At 47.7% G+C, this 23,231-nt stretch overlaps 1 protein-coding gene across 4 annotated transcripts in view; it reads right to left on the bottom strand.

Moving 5' to 3' along the window:
- Positions 1-18,477, bottom strand: part of LOC121271993 (casein kinase I-like) — a 212,200-nt gene extending 193,723 nt beyond the window's left edge. For all 4 annotated transcript variants that reach the window (XM_041178281.1, XM_041178280.1, XM_041178283.1 and 1 more), the window contains exon 1: positions 18,331-18,477. The gene's annotated coding sequence lies outside the window, so the exon portion shown is untranslated. The remainder of the gene's footprint in view (positions 1-18,330) is intronic.
- Positions 18,478-23,231: the final 4,754 nt, after the last annotated feature.

The raw sequence follows: 23,231 nt of genomic DNA, 5'->3' as shown, positions 1-23,231 counted from the left end.
AGCGCGAGCGGGAGAGAGAGCGCGAGCGGGAGAGAGAGCACGAGCGGGAGAGAGAGCGCGAGCGGGAGAGAGAGCGCGAGCGGGAGCTTCAGAGCGCCAGAGCGTCAGAGCCAGAGCGTCAGAGCCAGAGCGTCAGAGCCAGAGCGTCAGAGCCAGAGCGTCAGAGCCAGAGCGTCAGAGCCAGAGCGTCAGAGCCAGAGCGTCAGAGCCAGACAGCCAGAGCCAGACAGCCAGAGCCAGACAGCCAGAGCCAGACAGCCAGAGCCAGACAGCCAGAGCCAGACAGCCAGAGAGAAAGAAGGGCGGGGGTCAGTGGGGAGACAGCTAGACCCACAGGCAGTCGCAGAGGGGGAGAGGGAGACAGTCAGGCCCACAGGCAGAGCGAGAGAGGAAGAGGGAGACAGCCAGACCCACAGACAGACCCACAAAGAGAGACACAAGAAACTTTAAGATGTGCTTGGATATATGAATTAAGATGGCTCAAATAGCCTTCTGATGTGTAATTGTGACAAGGTCATGTCAGGGATGGTAGGATGAGATTGAGTAGAATCGGTCTATATTCTCTGGCGTTTAGAAGAATGAGGTGTAATCTTATTGAAACATATAAAATTCTTAGAGGGCTTGACAGATAGATACTGAGAGGCTAATTTTCCCTGGCTAGAGAGTCCAGAATTAGTGGCCAGTCATTTAGGACTGGAAAGGGAGAGCAATGTCTTCACTCAGAAGGTTGCAAATCTTTGAAATTCTCTACCCCAGAGGACACTCAGCCATCAAGTACATTCAAAACTAAGATCGGTGGATGTTTGGACAATAAGGGAACCAAGGAGTATGGGGAAAGGGTGGGAGAGTGGAGCTGAGTAGAAGGTCAGCAATAGTCTTGTGTGGTGGAAGAGGCTCAAGGAGCCATACGGTCTACTCCTGCTCCTATTTCCTATGTTACCTCTCAAGAAGGGGTCATTAGAGGAAAAAAAGGTAAAACTCAGCAAATCAACTGAACCTAATTCCACGATTAAATTTAAATGTTCAACTTCTGGGTCGTTAGCCCCTGCGGCAAAATCACTCCCTTCTGATGGAAGGTTGAAACGTAACCTGAAAGGTTAACTCTGTTTCTCTCTCCACAGATGCTGCCAGACCTGCTGAGTATTTCCAGCATTTTCTGTTTTTATCTCCAATTCTGGCCTCTAAAGCAACTCGATTTTAATCGCCCACACCATTGGTGGCCGTGCCTGCAGCTGCCTAAGCTCCAAGCTCTGGAGCTCCCTCCCCAAATCTTTCCTCCTCTCCACTTTTAAAACACTCCTACTCTTTGACCAAGCTTTTAGTCACCAGTGCTAATGAGTGGATCAGTGACAAGTTTTGGTTATAACGTTTGCAACGTGCTTAAAATATTTTACCACATTAAAGGCACAGGGATACGGCAACATGATGGTAATGTCATTGGACAAGCAATCCAGAGCCCAGGCTAATGCTCTGGGTACATGGGTTCAAATCTCATCACAGCAGCTGGTGGAACTTAAGTGCAACAAAGTCTGGAATACAAAGCTAGTCTCAGTAATGGTGACCATGGAACTATCATCAATTGTCACAAAAGTCCATCTGGTTCATGAATGCCGCTTTAGAGGCGCGACACTGGAAAAATATCAATGCCCTCTAAGGAAGGAAATCTGCCATTGTTACCTGATCTGGCCTACATGTGACTCCAGACCCACAGCAATGTGGTTGACTCTTAACTGCCCTCTGAAAAGACCTAGCAAGGCACTCGGTTCAAGAGCAACAAATTGCTGGCCTTGCCAGTAATGCCCACATCTTGTCAAAGAATTTTTTTAAAATGTAAGTTGTTGTGAAGCTGAGGGACTGGTTAGAGCAGCAGAGAACTGGTCACAAAACAGCAGATACAGGGGGAGAAGGGAGAGAGACACACACACACACAAAGCTCAGGTGTTACTTACGATAAAATGAGCTCCTTCTTCATTCAAACATGTTGTTTACCACAATTATATTAAGATAAATTTTCACCAGAGCTCCAGAAACAACGTCCTTATGTGTAAAGAAATGTAGCACGAGGCTAGAGTCAGCTGCACAATCTGCTTTTTTAACTGATGAGCCACCAAAAATCGAGGTTGCTTGATCTCCTGGACCCTAAAAAGATCTGAGAAATATGCAAGAGAATCTGCAGCCTTTTTACTTCAGTAATATCGTAGGCACACATTCCACCTCCATCGTTTGAACCAGCTCAGTGTGAAACAGCTTCAGTGTCACAGCACCTCTTCGTATCAGAGAACTGCTGAAGCCCTATTCCTAATGTACGAATATTTCCTCCTACATGCAGGGTGAGCCAGAGAAGGTTCCTGCTACCCCCTTGCCAATCACCGTCCCTCTTTTATCATCATCCCGTCAAAAAAAATCTGAGCACCTTTCCACAAGAGAGAGACTGCTGTGCTAGCTTTGAGATGAAGACAGAAGCAAGCGTCACCTCACTCAGCTTCGAAACACGTGTCTCAATCACTGAGCACATCAAAGGAATTTCTTCTGCCTGCCAAATTAAACAAGCATGAATCTCACGCATGTAGAACTAGTTCGAAATAGAGATGGAAGCACAAGAAAGTCAAGTAGCAACAGCTCCTGTATGGTATAGGGTGGGCGGGCGATGAAAAAACAAAATGTACTTGACAAAAAAAAAGCACCATCTTCAACCTCTGAAGAAAATTACAGCAAAATTTCTTGTCACCATGTATTCCAGAATCCGCCCCCCCAACCCCCCACCAAATCATCCAAATTGGCGCAACACAACCAAACTTCAAAGGCTAAATCTTCCTGGGGAAATGTCAGCAAGTTCACGACACACACTTAACCATACGAAACCCCTCCAGGGAAAGATGAGATAAACCTTGGGTTACAAATCTCCAGCCCTGGTTGACCGATTTCTGCCGCTCAGTCACTTGCCATGTTCAAACAGCAGCCCCCGCCCTCCATCTCCCCGCTTTATTGGCAAGGCTTCAAAAGCAGTCCTGTTTCAGTGGCCCCCAACTACAAAGCCCATGGGGCAGCAACTGGTTCAAGAGGAAAACATGAACTGTACAGCCATTTCTGTTCCTGCACTGATTATTTTAAAGCTGAATTCTGAATATTTGTGGCAACTGTACTGCCAACTCCATTCCCCCCCATCCCAACCTCACAAAGAACTGGGGAAAGTTTGTACGGGGCAGATAGTACAAAACTGCTTTCCTGTCCTGTAAGGGTAGGAGTCAGACACCCGAGACAGCTGAAGACATGGCTCCCAATTGTGGAGGGATTAAAATCAGGGATGTGGATGCGGCCAGAATTAGAAGGGTGCAGATATCTCAGAGGATTGTAGGGCTTGAGGGAAGTACAGATAGGGAGGGACAAGCCATGAAGGACTTTGAAAACAAGGGTGAGAATTTTAAAATTGAAGTCATCGATGTAAAGGGAGCCAATGTAGATCATTGAGTACAGGGGTGAAATCTAAAAGGTTAACTTGACATAAGTTATGATACAGACAGCAGAGTTTTGGATGTCCTCAGCTTCATCGAGGGCTGAAGGTGGGAGGTCTGCCTAAGGAATCACTGGAATGGTTGAGTCAGGAGGTAACAAAGGCTGAGCAAGGGTCTCAGCAGCAACTGAAGGTTGGGAGGCCTCCTGCGAGCAGTTCACGTTTTGGCCCACAACCCACCAATCAGCAATATCGTTCAGAAAAAGGCAGACAAACTGTTGGAGCGGGAAGTGGAAAAATTCACACATGCGCCTGAAATTGTGGCTGACAGATGGTTGCCTGGGGACGGAGTAGCCCATTCTCAACCCTAACACCATGATCGAGGTGAGAGAAAACGACCTGTGCATCAACATTCCTCAGCTCAATAAATGCGGGGAGCGAGGCACAACAAAACTCCAAAGTTAAAAGGTGTTGCTGAATCCGCAACTTTCATCCGATGCCAGTTTTTCCCTAACTACCTGTCAATGAATGAAATCTCTGCAGTGATGGGCTGAGTGTTTATGGAAACAGTTTCTATTTATGAAACTAGGCACCAGCCTTTGAAGCAACTTTATTTTAGCACAGCATTTTTTTTTTAAAACGTGGTTGCTCTTCATTGCCCTTTGCAGCTTCAGTGGCAAAGGAAGAGGCAACAACAGCTTAAACTGCCAGAGGGAAAGTGCCTGCCACACTTTGGCTGCCCACTTAGATCGAAATTGACAGTGAAAATCACAGGGAACCCACACCCAAAGCGTTATAACAAGGAAGATGGGGAAATGCAGGTGACAAGTGGAGGCACATATCTGCAGTACACACCTATTACTGGAGCAGGCAAAGATATCCTATTGTGGGCATGAAGCTCGAACGCACTAGCATCTGCCCATTCCACCAATACCGGATAAATGCCCACACTCGGATTTCAATGCTTCTAAAGATATTAAAGCAATGGTTCAAGATGTGAAAGCATCTCATCAAGGCTTCTTCACCCATAAGGGCAAAGCAGCCAATGCTAACCCTCCTTCAGCCATCACTCAATTTGGGCAGAGATTCACTATGAAAAGGGGGGCGTTAGGCTTAATGTACGATGCAGAAAAAGTCAAAAACATTCCAGGATTCTGCCTGATTCACTGTTACATGATAATCATGAATGAAGGAGGTCAAAATGATCCCCTTCCCCAAAAAATTCCTAGTTTTCCCCCTTCACTACTCCACAAGCAAATTTATTGCCATTGTCCATTCTTTTACATCAGTCCTAAATTTGCCTTTTACCGGTGTGAACCTCAGACCTTCTCTAGCAATTTAGTTCTGTGTTTATCTGGATTTATCTTTCCATTGCATTTGCAATCTGGTGCAGCTCAATAAATCAACTCACAAACACACCCATGCAAGGCAGTCTCTCCAAGTCCTGTCCTCAAAGCTCAAATCTGTGAAAGAGAACAATCTTGTGACAGAAGGAAAGTGATGAGGTGAACGGAATTGGCACAGTACAAGGTCCTCGGATGGGGTGAAAGCAAAGTAATGGGCTGAGGGGCCTTTACGCATTCTAGGCCTGGGACATCTTCTAGGAGTTGTGCTCAATTACTTTTACAACTCCATTCCACACTCAAAGTTGCCCCCCGCCCCCATCTATGGCACCTACCCTGAACGAACACCAGAAATATCAAGCTTTAGGTTTTTGTGGGAAAGCAGACAGACACCCCCAATGTAATTCCAAAAATAAATCAGTACAAATCCCAGGATCCCATGCAAACCACAGAAATGGACGTACTCAGTCGCCCAATACCGATGGATTCTGAAGTAGTTTGTTATCTTTGCTCATGTGTCCAGCCTTCAAACCTATTCCACGCTATTTATCTAACTTTGTCTTGCAGGAGATTACTGAGTGTTCTTCCTAAGAGCTGATTCCAAATATCCATTACCAATGAATTGGGAGGGGCGGGGGTGATGGAAACAGGATATTTCTACAAGGCTAACCTTGCCTGAAGTTTGTTTATGGTTACTTGCTTCAAGTTCTTCATTTATACTACGTGTAGCTTAACTCCTATTCATATCATCCGGCCTCTCTCTCCATTCTAAAACTCCAGAGCACGCCCATCCAAATCCAGTCCAACCAAAAATCAAAGTTCAACTTTTTGAGTTAATCTTCATAACCTAAAGGTTGACATCCCAGAACATAACTTTCTTTGATCTCTCTTTTTTAAAATTTATTCACGGGATGTAGGTGTCACTGCCTGGGCCAGCATTTATTGCCCATCCCTAATTGCCCTTGAGAAGGTGGTGGTGAGCTGCCTTCTTGAACCACTGCAATCCATGTGGTGTAGGTACACTCACAGTGCTGTTAGGGAGGGAGTTCCAGGATGTTGACCCAGCGACAGTCAAGGAACGATGATATATTTCCAAGTCAGGATGGTGAGTGGCTTGGAGGGGAAATTCCAGGTGGTGGTGCTCCCATCTATCTGCTGCCCTTGTCCTTCTAGGTGGTTGTGGTCGTAGGTTTGGAAGGTGCTGTCTAAGGAGCCTTGGTGAATTCCTGCAGTGCATCTTGTAGGTGGTACACACTGCTGCTACTGTGCGTCAGTGGTGAAGAGAGCGAATGTTTGTGGATGTGGTGCCAATCAAGCTGACTGCTTTGTCCTGGACGATGTCCAGCTTCTTCAGTGTTGTAGGAGTTGCACTCATCCAGGCAAGTGGGGAGTATTCCATCACACTCCTGACTTGCGCCATGCAGATTGTAGACAGGCTCTGGGGAGTCAGGTGGTGAGTTACTCGTCGCATGATTCCTAGCCTCTGACCTGCTCTTGTTGCCACGGTATTTATATGGCTAGTCAGTTCAGTTTCTGGTCAATAGTAACCCACAGGGTGTTGATAGTGGGGAATTCAGTGATGGTAATGCCAATGAACAACAAGGGGCGATGGTTGGATTCTGACTTGTTGGAGATGGTCATTACCTAACACTTGCGTGGCGTGAATTTTACTTGCCACTAGGTCAGCCCAAGCCTGGATATTGTCCAGGTCTTGCTGCATTTGGACATGGACTGCGTCAGTATGAGGGGTTGCAAATGGTGCTGAACATTGTGCAATCATCAGCGAACATCTTTACTTCTGACCTTAGGTCACTGATGAAGCAACTGAAGATGGTGGGGCCTTGGACACTACCCTGAGGAATTCCTGCAGTGATGTCCTGGAGCTGAGATGACTGACCTCTAACAACCACAACCATCTTCCTTTGTACTAGGTATGTTTCCCCCGATTCCCATTGACTCCAGTTTTGCTAGGGCTCCTTGATGCCACACTCGGTCAAATGCTGCCTTGATGTCAAGGGCAGTCACTCTCACCTCACCTTGGGAGTTCAGCTCTTTTGTCCATGTTTGAACCAAGACTGTAACAAGGTCAGGAGCCAAGTGGCCTTAGCAGAGCCATAACTGGGCAGTGAGCAGGTTATTGCTAAGCATGTGCCACTTGATGACACTGTTGGTGACCCCTTCCATCACTTAACTGATGACCAAGAATAGACTGATGGGGTGGTAATTGACCGGGTTGGATTTGTCCTGCTTTGAGAGTACAGGACATATCTGGGCAATTTTCCACTTGGCCAGGTAGATGTCAGTGTTGTAGCAATACTGGAACAGCTCGGCTAGGGGCGTGGCAAGTTCTGGAGGATAAGTCTTCAGTGCTATTGCCAGAATATTGTCACGGCCGATAGCCTTTGCAGTATCCAGTGCCTTCAGTCCTTTCTTGATATCACGTGGACTGAAATGAACTGGCTGAAGACTGGCATCTATGGTGCTGGGGAACTCTGTAGAAGGCCGAGATGGAGCATCTACTCGGCACTTCTGGCTGAAGGCTGTTGCAAATGCTTCAGTCTTATCTTTTGCACTGCTGTGCTGGTCTGGGCTCCTCCATCATTGAGGATAGGGATATTTGTGGAGCCTCCTCCTCCAGCGAGTTGTTTAATTGTCTACCACCATTCATGACTGGATGTGGCAGGACTGCAGAGCTTAGATCTGATCCATTGGTTGTGGGATCGCTTAGCTGTGTCCATCACTTGCTGTTTGGCACGCAAGTAGTCCTGTGTTATAGCTTCACCAGGTTGACACCTCATTTTTAGGTATGCCTGGTGCTGCTCCTGGCAAGCCCTCCTGCACTCTTCATTGAACCTGGATTGACCCTCTGGCTTGATGGTAATGGTGGAGTGGGGGATATGCCGGGCCATGAGGTTACAGACTGTGTTCGAGTGCAATACTGCTGATGGCCCACATCACTTCATGGATGCCCAGTCTTGAGTTGCTAGATCTGTTCAAAATCTATCTCATTTAGCACGGTGGTAGTGCCCCACAACACGATGGAGGGCATCCTCAATGTGAAAGCGGGATTCTGCCTCCACAATGACAATGTGGTGGTCACTCTTACCGATACTGTCATGGACAGATGCATCTGCAGCAGGCAGGTTGGTGAGGATGAGGTCAAGTATGTTTTTCCCGCTTGTTGGTTCCCTCACCATCTGCTGCAGACCCAGGCTAGGAGCTATGTCATTTAGGACTCGGCCAACTCAGTCAGTAGTGGTGCTACCGAGCCACTCTTGGTGATGGACATTGAATTCCCCCACCCAGAGTACATTCTGCACCCTTGCCACCCTCAGTGCTTCCTCCAAGTGATGTTCAACATGGAGGAGTACTGATTCATCAGCTGAGGGAGGGTGGTACATGGTAATCAGCAGGAGGTTTCCTTGCCCATGTTTGATGCCATGAGATTTCATGGGGTCCGGAGTCGATGTTGAGTACTCCCAGAGCAAATCCCTCCTGACTGTACACCACTGTGCAGCCCCTCTCGGATGGTGATGGTGGTGTCTGGGACATTATCTTTAAGGTATGATTCTGTGAGGATGACTATGTCAGGCTGTTGCTTGACTAGTCTGTGAGACAGCTCTCCCAATTTTGGCACTAGCCCCCAGATGTTAGTAAGGAGGACTTTGCAGGTTCGACAGGGCTGCGACTGCCGTTGCCGTTTCTGGTGCCTAGGTCGATGTCGGGTGGTCCGTCCAGTTTCATTCCTTTTTTGTGTCTTTGTAGCCGTTTGATACAACTGAGCGGTTTGCTCAGCCATTTCAGAGTCAACCACATTGCTGAGAGTCTGGAGTCACATGTAAGCTAGATCAGGTAAAGATGGCAAATTTCCTTTCCTAAAGGGCATTAGTGAACCAGATGGGTTTTTACAACAATCGACAATGGTTTCATGGTCATCATTGGACTTATAAGTCCAGATTTTTATTGAATTCAAATTCTACCATTTGCCATGGTGGGATTCGAACCAGGGTCCCCAGAGCATTACTCTGGGTCTCTGGATTACTAGTCCAGTGACAATATCACTACACCATCACCTCTAAATCTCTTATGACATTTAAGTGTAGATAAAATACCACAAACTGCATATATGAGCCCCCCGTATTGTGGGGATATTTCATTCCAGGGTAGAAATTCACAGCATTTTCATTCAATACCACAGAGTTTGGTGGTTTCCTAAATCAATACTAAAACCACACTGGCTTTCCTAGTCCGATCCTTGGAAAATGATGGAGTCAAGGGAACCATCAAGAAATTCAACTACAGAGGCGCTGCCTTAGGTCAACTTGGTTGGCCCTAGAGGCATGTATGCATGAAAGGGTCTGCGCTGCAAGCAGGTCATGGTTGAAACCAAAACCACTGGCCCATATTGTGGGAGCACCATCACCCACAAACTACAGCCGACATTCCTCTTGGATTATCCAGCAGTCTCCAGGAACGGAAGGTGAATTTCCAGAGAAACTCCTGCTAACAACCTGAGAGAAAAGTAAAGATTTGCATGTATGGACTCTCAACCCCTCTACTCCGATTTGTGCTCCCCCCAAACAGGACCCTCAGTTCCCACTGAGTTCAAACACAGTAGGTTAGAGTGTGCCACCTTGCTTCACCAAGCTAGGAAAAGACACCAACATTCCCTGTGTAATAAAAAAGCTTGCTGCAGAGACTCAGAGTTGCATTTCTATTGCACCTTTCACAGCCTCAAAACATCATAAAGCACTTTAAAACCAGTGAAGTATCTCGAAGTGCAGTCATTGTTGCAATGTAGTGAACTTGGCAACTTACACACAGCAAAGACCCAGTGACAGCAATATAATAAAGACATTTGGAAGGCTGGCTGAGGGGTAAATATTGGCCAGGACACTGGGAGAATTTACATGCTCTTACTCAAAACAGTACCATGAGACCTTTTACATCCACCTGATAAGCATATAAGGCCTCAGTTTAACACCTCGTCCAACAGAAGGCACCTCAGGCAGTGCAGCATTCCCTTAATGCTGCACTGGAGTGTCAGCCAAGAATTTTGTGCTCAAGTGGGACTTGAACCCACACCTTCTGACTCAGAGGCGAGGCTGCTACCCACTGAGCCACAGCTGACACTAATAAAGAAGTGACACGTGGGGATGATTACTCAGCGCATCCATTGCTTTACTTTGGGCTCAGAACCGTGCAATAGTTTAATCTGCGGCACTACCATATCAGCTGGTTTCACTGATTAACCACTATTACATTTACCATATTTCAGAATGTGGCAACAGGAATGCGGAGCTTATATATATACCGATCATAAATTTATTTTAAAGCCTGTTTTTATGTTATCAGCACTTTCTCCCTACATTTGTCATCTAATGGATCAATATAGCTTGTAATGAACACTGGCATTTCTGAATGGATTGTTCTCCTTGCTGTAGCTCCCACCAGGACTCTGCAACCTGATTCTCACAATGTTGAAGCTCTTAAAGACAAGATGTTAGACCCAGGAGAGACTCAAATCTGTCACAAAAAGCTCCATCTGCTCCACCAACGATGACATTGCATACAAAAAAGATCCAGAGTTCACAACCAAGGAAAATGGTTATGGAAATCTCCCCCCCAGCCGGCCCCACCTTTCTTTAGCCTAGGAAATGTATTGGTCCCAGTGCACTGCCAGAGTCCGTTCAGAGTCGCTCATCAAACTTGTCTAAAAGCAACTGCCTTTTACTTTTCTCTCTTTCAGGGGTGAATTCCTTAGGATTTGACTAACAGCCTGGCATAAACCCACCATGCAGTGGCACTCCACGTTACCCCACCAGCGGCATGGCGGGCTTGCACAATCACTGTTAACTTTCCAGTAAAGGCTGCAATGTGTACCTATTCAATCAATAGCAAGTTGTAGCAAGAAATCTTGGACGCACATCAGGCAGGCAATTAGAGGCTGGCCACACAAAATGATGAGGGAGGTCTACGGTCTGTTGGAGAGGAGGAAAGACTCACTGGCCAGTGTGCAGAAATGCCCACCATGTAGACTGGAGTGAAGCCCAGGGTCACAAAGTTAAAGTTAACAGTAGTGACTTCACTTGACTGGAGCTACTGCTACACTGCCTCCTGTTTATACATCAACAGTAAACTTGGGAGATATTGTTTCCAATACCAGAGTGCCTGTCACTGGCCTATATTAAATAGAGGAGGATCCTGAAACTGATCTCCAGGATGCCCTACTTATGATCTGTTTCTGCTGCTTTTAAACCAAAGTTTGATCCAGCACCACGTTTTAACCCCTCCTCTGTGACATCTTATCTTTGCCATTAATCTTCAATATGGAACCTTGCCATAAGCTTTCAAAATTTCATACTGCATTTCCTCGTCCTTTGTGCCCAATCTCTTCAAAGAAACATGTTCATTTTGAGTTAAATGTGATCTTCTTGGAAGTCCCTGGTACAGCAGGTACCAGTTTAAAAGAGAGCCACACACCAAAAGCCTGGAAACTAGGGACCATTTTTTTTTTAATTCATTCAAGGGATGTGGGCATTGCTGGCTAGGGCAGCATTTATTGCCCATCTCTAATTGCTCTTGAGAAAGTGGTGGTGAGCTGCCTTCTTGAACCACTGCAGTCCCTGTGGTGTGGGTACACCCACAGTGCTGTTAGGGAGGGAGTTCCAGGATTTTCACCCAGCAACAGTGAAGGAACGGCAATATATTTACAAGTCAGGATGGTGTGCAGCTTGGAGCGGAACTTCCCATCTATCATTTATCCTAGTCTTTCCAAGTGATAGTGATCGTGGGTTTGGAAGGTACTAAAGAAGCTTGATAACTTCTTGCAGTGTATCTTGTAGATGGTACACACTGCTGCCGCTGAGTGTCAGTGGTGGCGGGAGTGAATGCTTGTGGATAGGATGCCAATCAAGCGTGTTGCTTTGTCCTGGATGGTGTCAAGCTTCTTGAGCATTCTTGGAGTTGCATTCATCCAGGCAAGTGCACAGTATTCCATCACACTCCTGACTTGTGCCTTGTAGATAGTGGACAGGCTTTGGGGAGTCAGAAGGTGAGTTACTCACTGCAGGATTCCCAGCCTCTGACCTGCTCTTGTAGCCACAGTATTTATATGGCTAGTCCAGTTCCGTTTCTGGTCAATGGTAACCCCCAGGATGTTGCTAGTGGGGTATTCAGTGATGGTAATGAAGTTGAATGTCAAGGGGCGATGGTTAGATTCTCTCTTGTTGATTCTCTCATTGCCCGGCACTTGTGTGGCGCAAATGTTACTTGCCGCCTGTCAGCCCCAGCCTGGATATTGTCCAGATCTTGCTGCATTTTGACATAGGCTGCTCCAGTATCCGAGGAGTCGCGAATGGTGCTGAACATTGTGCAGTCATCAGCGAACATCCCCACTTCTGACCTTACGATAGAAGGAAGGTCATTGATGAAGCAGCTGAAGCTGGTTGGGCCTTCCTCACCAGAAGCTATCACTCAGTGTCCGCAACCTTGTCAGGTTGTCCAGGAGTCTCCCAGAATAGTCAGCAACATCGGGAAAAGTAGAATTTGCAGCTCACACATCACAGTTGGCACCTTCATCTTCTCCTGGGCAGCCTCGGAATTTCTCACCCAACAACTGCAGGCGAGCAACCACAAGCGAAGAAACTCCGGTATACTGGGCCCAATAGTTATAATGTAAATCCAGTTACATTTTAAAACTGCAAGGGTGTCACACAAACTGGTTTCACACCTGTACCAGCATGGTGGCAGTGTGGTAAATTTACTGGACCAGTCATGCAGAGGCTTAGATTAATGATTCAGTGCCATGAGCTCAAATCCCATCAAGGCAGCTGGGGAGTTTAAATTCAGTTAGGATTATTATTAAAACCCATCTGGGTCACTAATGTCCTTTAGGGAATAAAATCTGCTGTCCTTACCCAGTCTGGCCTATACGTGACTCCAAATGCTCAGCAATATGGTTGACCCATAACTGTCCTCTGAAATGGCCCAGCAAGTCAGTCACTTACATTCAAGAAGTCAGTTCACCACCGTCTTCTCAAGGGCAATTAGAGATGGACAATAAATGCTGGCCTTGCATCAAACAACTCCAAAAATCCATCACCTTCATTATCAACAAAATGAACAAATTTAAAACACACATAACCCAGCAGGAACCTTCCAGAAATACCTTCAGCCAGTTCCAACAAACCTACTACAAGCCCAGAAAACTGGACAGTCTTGATATTGGCACAATTACTTAGCCAGAATCAATCTACAAGTAAATTCTACGATGGAAAGGCCGTGTAAATAAAACTCCTTCACATACATATGTCACTGATATACTTGAGGGACTTGGGAGAAAACCTGATGCTGGACCTTGTTCAACATTGCTTCCTTCGTGAATTTTGGAGACATCCGCTAAAATACATTGCAAGGGCATCTCTCTAAATTATAGCAGAGGCATACTGCTTGCTTTGGCTTGCCTGACACTCACAAAATCAAGACTAAGATTCCACATCCCTGCTATTTCTTAGAAGATATGATGCCTAATTGACAACAGTGAGAACACTTCAAAAATACTTCACTGGCTATAAAGCGCATTCCTTGGGTCATGAAAAACACTATATCAATGCAAGTCTTTCTCTTTTCTTTTAGATCCAATTATTTCCAAGAACTATGAAAAATGCCAGAAACTAAAGAAATGGTATCAAGGTTATAGTAAAGTGGACATAAATCAACTTTGGAACTGCTTAAAGCAGAACACATGTCAGTAACAATCTCCACACCACCATTCGCACTGATCCATGACCAGTGCTGTAGAGAGTAAACACTGGGAACCTATGGAAAAATCAACAGATTCTTGTTGAGCTGTAATACCAGGGCATTACAAAGACCTCCTGAATTTATGTGAGGTGGTCCTGTATGCAACACACAAGCATGCACACAGCAACAAACTTCAGTGATATCTCAACAGCGTCTAATAAGCGGTGTATACAATACACCTTTAACGCAACAAGACTTCCCAAAGCACTTCACTGGAGCATTATCAAACAAAAACTTGACATTAAAATAAAAGCAGAATATTGCGGATGCTGGAGATCCGAGATAAAATCAGAAAGTGCTGGGAAAACTCAGGTCTGGCAGCATCTGTGGACAGAGAAACAGAGTTAACTTTTCGAATCTAACTTTATATCATGCCCTTTTTAACCTCACTCCTCTCATCTTTCCTGCTTTGGTTTATCAGGCATTTGCCTCACACTCCTGAAGCATCTCAGGGTATTGTTCTTCCTTAAAAAGGGCGCTATATAAATGAAAGTTGTTATGCCCAGGTTCCTGAGAGTAGCAGGAGGCAACCATTCAGGCCCTCAAATTTGTTGTGCCATTTAATTAGGTCATGCCTGATCTCTACCTCAACTCCATTTATCCTCCTTGGTTTTACACTCAATTACACACTGCACATTCTAACATGAAGCTGCAAGGGGAAATATAGGAACTCACTCTGGTGAGGCAAGTGGAATGATAGCCAGGCCTACAATTCCAAGTTGTGAACTAGGTATTCACAAGTATCCACCAGATTACTAAATCAATGTTGTAGCTACTATTACTGCCACTAATCCCTAGTTAAACCCCACATGACGATCAAGGGACAAGTCCAGGACAGGCAAAGGGCCCAAAAGTTGGGAGGGCCAAATTATCTGTAATTAGTCATAACCTGTTACAATTCCAGCAGTCTGCATTAACTGCCTTCCACGTCAGGCACAGTAAACCCTCAGCTGGGTTCAAAGTAACAGGTTTTAAAAATCGTACATAAGAAGCAACATAAGGAACAATAACGTAGTTAAGGTTCCTCCTTTAACCACCATTCACACCTAATGTGTAACTCCCTTTCCATCTGCTGACCCTTTTAGCAACACAGAAACAGACCATTTGGCCCAACTCATCCATGCCAGTCCTCATGCTCCACCAGACCCTCCTCCCACCCCTCTTCATTTCACCCGATCAGCGAAACCTTCAATTCATTTCTCCCTTGTGTACTTATCTAGCTTCCCCACAAACAAATCTACGGTTGTTTAATAAATCGGACATTTCAAATGCTTTAAGCATTTGTCTTTCCATCAGGGAAAGTTTCTCCCTGGGAGAGAGCTAAAGGATGGGCCATAACATAGGAAAACCTATCCTCAGCTCTGCCAGTTACAAAATGCCATTGCTTCTGGTGCCAAAGACGCACAGGCGCACACACACATGCACATGCATGCATCCAATAATCAAAATATTAACAACACGAACATGTATTGCACATTAATTCACTTGGCATCAAATCAATACTGTGCTCAATTTGTAAACATGCAACAGTTTTAAAAATGGGCTTTTAAAAAAACTGATTAAACTTCTGATGAAGCCTTTTTGATGGCAGCATTGAGCTGAATCACAATTGCCATGCTCACCCCATTTATTTCCTCTGAATGTAACGCTATCCTGACTCAATCATATAACTCATTTTTAACCTCTTTCCATTCCTATTCCCACCACCCGCCTCTCCCAATCATCATCCCACTCTTGTCAGCCGACTCTCAGTTCCAATCTGAGTCAGCCGCTCCTACATCAACATTGCTGCTCTTCACACTGCTCCACCCCAATACCACTTTCAACATCCAAAGGAGCCGATTGACAAAAGCTCCATTGCAAGATTTTCAGACCAAGCCTACACCACCACCTTGCCCAATATAGCTTCCAAACCCTTCTCTCTCTCTGCCCCGGTTCCCAGCAACATTGCTCCTATTTCCCCCTTCTCCCCATGTCCCAGCCCGCACGTATACTCCACTTTCACCAATTTTCCTATTCTACCCCCTCCCTCTCTCCTACCTTCCCCCCCTCTCTCACGCTGCCCCATTACCCCCTCCCCTCCATTCCGCCCCCTCCTATCCCAGACCATTTCTCCCTTCTACCTCTCCCCCGCCAATTCCCCCTTCTCCCCTGCCAATTCGCACCCCCCCCACTCCCCACCAATTCCCCCCGCCAATTCCCCCCTCCCTCCAGTCCCTCGTCATTTCCTGCCCTCCCTCTCCCCCGCCAGTTCCCCGCTCCCCTCATTTTCTCTCCTCCCATCTGCCCTCTGCCTCCCCCATTTCCCCCTCTCCCTACCCCCATTTCGGCCCTCTATCCCTATTCCCCCCCCCACCCCCATTTCCCTCCCTCTCCTCACTTTCCACCCCCCCACTGCCCATTCTCCTCTGCCAATTCCCCACAATCTCTCCCATTTCCCCCTCCACTCCCTCGCCAATTCCCACCTTCCCTCTCACCATTTCCACGCCCCATTTCCGCTCCTCCCGTCTGCCCTCTGCCTCTCCCCTCCCCATTTCCCCCCACTACCCCTACCTCCGAACCCATTTCCCCACTTCATTTCCCCCTCCCCTTTCCCACCTCTCCTCACTCTTCCCTCCTCTCCCCGCAACTCCCCCCTCCCCCACTTCTCCCCACACTCCCCCCACCCCACCTCTCCCCACTCTCCCCCCCCACCCCACCTCTCCCCACTCTCCCCCCCACCCCACCTCTCCCCACTCTCCCCCCCACCCCACCTCTCCCCACTCTCCCCTCCACCTCACCGCTCCCCACTCTCCCCCCCCACCCCACCTCTCCCCACTCTCCCCCCCCACCCCACCTCTCCCCACTCTCCCCCCCACCTCACCTCTCCCCACTCTCCCTTCCACCTCACCTCTCCCCACTCTCCCCACCCCACTTCTCCCCACTCTCCCCACCCCACCTCTCCCCCTCCCCACTTCCCCCCCACCGCCAATTCCCCCACTCTCCCCTGCCAATTCCCCCCGCTCTCCCCATTTCCTCTCATCCCACCTGCACAACTCTTACTCCCACATCCCCTCTATCCCCACCCGCCTTCTCCTCACATTCCCCCTCCGCACTCACCACCTCTCTCCTCTTCACCACACCCCATTTCCCCCCTCACCCCCCCGCTCTCCTCGCTCTCCCCGTTCACGCTTCACCCCTCACTTTCCCCCTCCCCCCACTCTCCCCGTTACCCTCTCCCCTCACTGCCCCCCACTCTCCCCGCTTCCCCCTACCCCAACGTCCCCCCACTCTCCCCCCACTGCCCCCCACTCTCCCCCTCCCCCCACTCTCCCCGTCCCCCCACTCTCCCCCTCCCCCCACTGCCTCTCACTCACCCCCTCCCCCTCCCCTCCCACTCTCCCCCTCCCACTCTCCCCCCCACTCTCCCCCTCCCCCAATCTCCCCTCCCCTCACTCTCTCCCTCTCGCCATTCTCCCCCTCTCCCCACTTCTCCCTCCCACCATTCCCTTCCCCATTCACAACCCCCAAAATTTTTCGTTCCCTCCCCCTCCCTCTCCCCTCGTTCCCTCCCTCCCCCTCTCCCCCCTCGTTCCCTCCCTCCCCCTCTCCCCTCCCCTCATTCCCTCCCTCCCCCTCTCCCCTCCCCTCATTCCCTCCCTTTCTCTCGTTCCCTCCCTCGCCCCTCGTTCCCTCCTTCCCCCCTTCGTTCCCACATTCCCCCCCTCGTCCCCTCCCTTTCCCACATTCCCCCCCCTCGTTCCCACATTCCTTCCCCACATTCCTACATTCCTTCCCCACATTCCTACATTCCTTCCCCACATTCCCTCCCCTCATCCCCTCATTCCCTCCCCCATCCCATCCCCCCGTCCCCTCATTCCCTCTCCCATTCTCTCCTCTTCATTCCCTCCCCATCCCCCCTCATTCTCCCTCTCTCCTCATTCCCTCCACTCCCTCAAGCTTCATTCCCTCCCCCCTCTCAAGCCCTCCCCTCATTCCCTCTCCTCATTCTCTCCCCCTCATTCACTCCCCCTCCCCTCATTCCTTCTCGCTTCTCCCCCTCTCTACCTCTTCATTCCCTCCCCCCTCATTCCCTCCCCCTCTCTACCCCCTCATTCCCTCCCCCTCTACCCCCTCATTCCCTCCCCCTCTCTCATTTTCTCCCCCCTTATTCCCTCCCCACTCTCTACCCCCTCCTTCCCTCCCCCCTCATTCCCTCCCCCTCTCCACCCCCTCATTCCCTCCCCCCTCTGCACCCCCTCCTTCCCTCCCCCCTCTCTACCCCCTCCTTCCCTCCCCCTCTCTACCCCCTCCTTTCCTCCCCACTCTCTATCCCCTCCTTCCCTCCCCACTCTCTATCCCCTCCTCCTCTCCACCCTCATTCCCTCCCCTTCCCTCTCCCCTCATTCCTTCTCGCCTCTCTCCCCCCCCACCCCCCTCGCTCCCCCTCATTCCCTCCCCCATTCCCTCTCCCCCCCCCCACCCCCCTCGCTACCCCTCATTCCCTCCCCCATTCCCTCTCCCCCCCCACCCCCCTCGCTACCCCTCATTCCCTCCCCCATTCCCTCTCCCCCCCCACCCCCCTCGCTACCCCTCATTCCCTCCCCCATTCCCTCTCCCCCCCCCACCCCCCTCGCTACCCCTCATTCCCTCCCCCCGTCCCTCTCCCCCCCCCACCCCCCTCGCTACCCCTCATTCCCTCCCCCATTCCCTCCCCCCCCCATTCCCCCTCTCCCTCTCCGGGATACTCACTGTGTGTCAGCCCGGGTGTGTGATCTTCCTCTCCCCTCTCAGTCCGCTGCCGCCTCCCTCTCCCTCTCCCGGGCTTCCCTCCGCTCTTTTCTGGGATTTTTTTTCCTCCTCCGGAAGAAAAGGAAAAAGCTCAAGAGGCAAAAACCGGAAGCCGTCCAACGTCACCGACGGCAACCGCTTCCGGGTCAGTGACCTCGGGGCGGCGCCGTGACGTCACCGGTAGCCTCATGCCCCCAAGTGAGAGTTAACCCTTCCCAGGCCCCTGACTGTGTTGGGAATGGATCATTGGAACCTGGTCCCTTCATCAGCCAGAAGATCTGCATTTTCACCTCACACAATAACTTTGAAGCTGAACAAATATTCTTAAGTTTTTTAAACTTAATTATTATTGCTAAATTATTAAATATTCCGTAGCCCATATGGCATCATAACGCCAAAGAGCCAGAATTCTTCTGTTAAACACTGATTTGGACACTGATTTCTTTTGCCAAATGTGATCTGACATCTCACTTCGCAACAGGGCTATCGTCCCGCTGTCCAAAATAGGTAAGGTTAAAGGGGCTGCTAAACCTAAAGATCTCAGTTCATTAAAAACCTAAGCTTTTTTGGATAATAAGTGTAAAGTAAAAGTACCCTGGTGCATCTTTGTTTAGTAAGCTTAATACTCTCAAAAAATTGAGGCATGGCAGGGCAGCTCACACCCATAGAGTGTGCATCCTGTTCCACGCAGGAACAAAACGCAAGAAGTGTCCTGGATTATCACACGTGTAGGAAGTGTCATCCGCAGCAGCAGCTCGAGCTCCAGATTTCAAAGCTGGAGCTGCAGGTGGTTTCACTGCGGCACAGCCACGAGAATGAGAATTTTGGGGATAGCACGTTTATAGATGTGGTCACCCTGCAGCTTAAGGGTATGCAGGCAGAGAGGGAATGGGTGACCACCAGGCAGCCAAGAAGGAACAGGCAAGTAGTGCAGGAGACCCTGAGTCATCTCATTCTCCAACCAGTATTCTGTTCTGATTACTGACAAGAGTGATGGTTCATCTGGGGAGTGCAGCCGGAGCCAAGTCCGCATCTGGCTCAGCTGTATGGAGGGGAGACGGGCAGGAGGAAGACTGGAAAAGCAATAACGGTAGGAGGTTCAATAGTTAGGGGAACAGACAGGCATTTCTGCAGTTGCAGATGTGAATCCAGGATGATATGTTGCCTCCCTGGTGCCATGGACAATAATGTTACTGAGCAGCTACAGAGCACTTTGAGGGGGAACGGATAACAGCCAGCATTCATGGTCCATATTGATACCAACAATGCAGATGGAAAGAGGGATGTGGTCCTGCAGACAGAGTTAAGGAAGCTAGAGAAGAAACTAGCAAGCAGGCCCTCAAAGGATTACTCCCAGCACCACATGCAAGCGAGTATAGAAATAGAAGGATTGAGCAGATGAATGTGTGGCTGGAGGGATGGTGCAGGATGGAGGGCTTTAAATTTCTGGGACATTGAGACTGGTTATGAGGGAGAAGGACCCTGTGCAGACAGAAGAGTTTACAACTAAACAGACCCTGGACCAATTTCCTTGAGGGGCGATTTGCTAGTGCTATTGGTAAGGAGGGGGGGGTTTAAACTAGCGGCATGGGAACCATATTAGAAAGAAATACCAAGGTGCATAGAGAATTGGGAAAGACAGATGGCATTACATTGGAAATCATAAGGTACACGGTGAGGTCAGGGTAAGGGAATGTAATAAGATCTAAATTAATTTTACTGTGCATGTATGTGCATGTATGGAGTGTGGGAGATAAGGTTGGTGAGCTGCAGATTCCCATGTGGAAATATGATGTCACAGTGATAATGGAAGCCTGGTTCTAAAAGGGCTGGACTAGGTACTAAATATTCCTGCGTTCAGGAAAGAGAGAAGAAAAGAAAAGCAAAGAGGTAGCAGTATTGATTAAGCAGAATATTACAGTGCTGGAGAAAGAGGATGTCTCGGAGAGGTGTGGGAACCAAGAAAAAATATTAGAAAGGAATACCAGTGTGCACAAAATTCTGGGAGGGGCAGATTGCACTAGTATAGAGAATGGTAAGTTAATAGGTAAAGCCAGGGTAAGGGAGAAAGTAACAAAATCTAAATCAAGGTTACTATGCACGTATAGTACAGAGTATAGTAAATAAGATTGGGGAGTTCCAGGCTCAGATTGCCCTGTGGAAATATGATGTTGTGGCGATAACAGAGACCTGGCTCAAGGAAGGGCAGGACTGGGTGTTAAATATTCCTGGGTACAAGGTGTTCAGAAGAGATAGGAAAGGAAGGAGAGGAGGAGCGGTGCCAGTACTGGTTAAGGAGAGCATTGCAGTGCTGGAGAAAGAGGATGTCCCAGAGGATTCAAGGACAGAATCAATTTGGCTAAAGCTAAGGAACAAAAAGGGTGCAATTACATTGTTCAGTGTAGCCTATAGACCGCCAAATAGTGAAGAGGTAGAAGAACAAATCTGCAGGGAAATTACAGAAAGATGCAGGCATTATAGAGTAATTATAATGGGGAACTTTAATTACCTGAATATAGACTGGGACAGTGGCAGTGTAAAGGGCGGAGAGGGGAAAAAGTTCCTAGATTGTATTCAGGAGAATTTTCTACAGCAGTATGTGTCCAATCCAACAAGTAAAGACGCACTGTTGGACCTGGTTCTTGGAAATGAGGCGGACCAAGTAGACCAAGTGTCAGTGGGGGAACATTTAGGACACAATGATCATTGATCTAGCCTCCTCAACTCCCTGGGCTAGAGAATTCCAGACATTCACTACCCTCTGACAGAAGAAATTCCTTCACATCTCAGTTTTAAATGAGTGCCCCCTTATTCTGTAACTATGTCCCCTAGTTCAAGATTCCCCCACTGGTGGGAACACCTTCACAACACCTACCCTGTCAAGGTCCCTCAGAGTCTTGTGTGTTTCAATAAGATCACCCCTCATTCTTCTAAACTCTAATGAATAAAGGCCTAAATCATTTAGCTGTTCTTGATAAGTCAACCCCTTCATCCCAGGAATCAGCCTAGGGAATCTCTTTTAAACTACCTCCAATGTCAGTATATCCCTTTCTTAAATACGGGGACCAAAACTGTACACAGTACTCCAGGTGCGGCCTCACCAACAGCCTGTACAGGTGTAACAAGACTTCCCTATTTTTAAACTCCAACCCTCTCGCAATACAGGCCAAAATTCCATTTTCCTTCTTAATTGCTTGCTGCACCTGCATGCTAACTTTTTGTGTTTCATGCACAACACCTAGATCCCTCTGTGCTGCACTTTTTTGGAGTCTCTCTCCATTTAAATAATAGTCTGCCTTTTGACTCTTCCTACCAATGTCCATGACCTCACACTTTCCTACATTAAGCTCCATCTGCCAAGTTTTTTCCCACTCATTCAATCTATATCCCCTTGCAGATTCCTTACGTCCTCATCACATCCTGCATTCCCACCTATTTTTGAATCATCAGCAAATTTGGATACATTATACTCTCCTTCCTCCAAATCATTAATATAGATAATAAATAATTGAGGTGCTAGAACTGATCCTTGTGGCTCTCCACTAGTCCCGTCTTTCCAACCTGAAAAAGACCCATTAATCCTGACTGTCTGTCTTCTGTGTGTTAACCAATCCTCAATCCATGCTAATACATTACCCCCAGTACCGTGAGCTCCTATCTTGTGTAATAACCCTTTATGTGGCACCTTATCGAATGCCTTCTGGAAATCCAAATACACTACATCTACCATTCCCCCTTTATCAACTCTGCTTGTTATACCCTCAAAGAACTTTAACAAATTTGTCAAACATGATTTCGCTTTCACAAAACCATGTTGACTCTGATTGTGTTAAGCTTTTCTAAATGTCCTGCTATTTCTTCCTTAATAATGGACTCTAGCATTTTCCCAACTACAGATGTTAGGCTGATTGGCCTATAGTTTCCTGCTTTTTTCTCCCTCCCAGAATCCAGTGAGTTCTGGAATATTTTGATCAATGCTTCCACTATCTCTGCAGCCACTTCCTTTAAAACCCTTTGATGCAGGCCATCAGGTTCTGGTGACTTGTCCGCCTTTAGTCCCATTAGTTTGCCAAATACTTTCTCCCTCACGATAGAGACTGTTACAAGATCTTTCCTCCCATTAGTTCCTGCTTATCTGATATCTTTAGGATGTTTATAATGTCCTCCACTGTGAAGACCGATGCAAAATATTGGTTTGAATTATCAGCCATTTCCCTGTTTCCCCATTATCAATTTTTCAGTCACATCCTCCAAGGGTCCCACGCTCACTTTAGCCACTCTTTATTTTTATATACCCGTAGAAGCTCTTGCTGTTTGTTTTTATATTTCTTGCCAATTTACTTTCATAATCAATTTTCTCCCCCTTTATCAGCTTTTTAGTCATCTGCTGCTGATTCCTAAAAAAATTCCCAATCCTCTGGCCTACCACTAGTTTTTGATGCTTTGAATGCCTTAGTTTTTGATTGGATACTCTCCTTGACAACCTTTAATAACCAGGGTTCATCCTTCTCATCAAGTCCTTCTTTTTGACCAGTATAAATTGTTGCTAAGCGTTATGAAATATCTGCTTAAATGTCAGCAACTGCTCATCCACTGACCTTTACCGCCTCTTCACTACCCTGCACCTCTGCTCTCTCATTTCTTTTTGATTTTTTAAACTTCCCATCAATTGAACCCTCCCCCCTACGAATTTAAAGTCCTATCTACAACCCTAGTTATATGATTCGCCAGGACACTGGTCCCACTGGCTCAAATGAAGCTCATCCCAACAGAACAGCTCCCCCCTTCCCCAGTACTGGTGCCAGTGCCCCATGAATCAGAACCCATTTCTCCCACACCAATCTTTGAGCCACGCATTTACC

Source organism: Carcharodon carcharias, chromosome 32 (assembly GCF_017639515.1).
Source record: "Carcharodon carcharias isolate sCarCar2 chromosome 32, sCarCar2.pri, whole genome shotgun sequence".
NCBI lineage: Eukaryota > Metazoa > Chordata > Chondrichthyes > Lamniformes > Lamnidae > Carcharodon > Carcharodon carcharias.
The sequence above is the reverse complement of the archived record's forward strand: the minus strand, read 5'-3'. Positions and strand labels throughout refer to the sequence as shown.